The sequence below is a fragment of the Limulus polyphemus genome, unplaced genomic scaffold (genome assembly GCF_000517525.1).
Source record: "Limulus polyphemus unplaced genomic scaffold, Limulus_polyphemus-2.1.2 Scaffold868, whole genome shotgun sequence".
Lineage (NCBI taxonomy): Eukaryota > Metazoa > Arthropoda > Merostomata > Xiphosura > Limulidae > Limulus > Limulus polyphemus.
Window position 1 is genome coordinate 18,645 of NW_013666478.1, and position 1,199 is coordinate 19,843.

The 1,199-nt window shown below is 36.2% G+C and overlaps 1 protein-coding gene across 1 annotated transcript in view; it reads right to left on the reverse strand.

Annotated features, from left to right (window-relative positions):
* The window catches only part of LOC106460952 (roundabout homolog 3-like), a 59,865-nt gene that overhangs the window by 4,375 nt on the left and 54,291 nt on the right, over positions 1 to 1,199 (reverse strand). The window lies entirely within an intron of this gene.

The window sequence follows — 1,199 nt, forward strand, 5'->3', positions numbered from 1 at the left end:
GTTGAATATTATTTATGATTTTAACTTTATACACAAGTGCCAAAATACTACAAGTTTCGACAAGGTTTTGTCATCATCAGGTACCTCCAACCATTATTTGTGGAACTATGACGTCATCGTCTTTGATGACATCATCGTTCCTACACGTCCCCTCCACTCCTTGAAGTGGACACATCTGTAGCGCCCTCTAACGGATTACCGCGCAGTCCTCGCTTTAACTACTTGGATGATATAAATAGAAAGAGTTTTAATACGTCACACTGAAATAAAATTACCTTACAATAACAAAATGACATTTTAAGGACTTGCATATGTAAATAACGCCAGTATCATCGGTTAGTATCGAGTTTTATAAATGACAACTCGTCCCATTAACAATGAAAAACGCTCAAAATATATTCCTGACGCATCAAATATTTTTTACTAGTTGAACTATCTAAGAAACATAAGTAAGAAGGTGTGTATCGTGAAGTGTTATAAGCGCTTTTGTTGGTTCAGTCTACAGAAACGACGTGATGAGTTTCATGAAAGGGGTTGCCATGAAGGAAAGTTGTTATTTTTATTTGTAGTTAAGAGCAAGCTACACAATGGGCCATCTGTGATCTGCCAACCACGGCTATAGAAACACGGTTTATAGTGGTGTAAATCTGCAGACATGCCACTATGCCACCAGGGGGGGCATATAAGGAATGCTATTTCGATATTTCATTGTAATACGTTTTTTTTGTGTTTCGAGACTAATTGTGAAAATAAAACGTTTATAAAATTTGCAAGAATACATTTTTTTTTATCAAGCACTTTTCGACAGTATTTTTAAACTTTTGGCGAGTTAGTGAAATATACATTTGAAAATAACTCGTGAAAAAGAAGTGTTACGACAGCGGAGATCACGTGAAGCTGGTAACACGTAATGTGTATCTAGAAAGATCGAGGAACTTGTCGAACGTTCTAGCGGTTGCTAGAATGGCGTTCTTATAGTATATAAGCCGGCAAATAAAGTGAAGGCAACAACTGAATAGCAGAGAAAGAGATTGAAGATATAGACGGACAATTGAGTCATGCACGGTAGTAAGTAAAGTGCGTGAATCGTTCGTTGAGAATTATAGCGTATGTTCATGTTAAAAGGACTGTGGAAATTAAGTGTATTGCAAAGTTGAATTGAGAAAGAATAAACTAGTTTTATTTGAGAAAGGACTTGT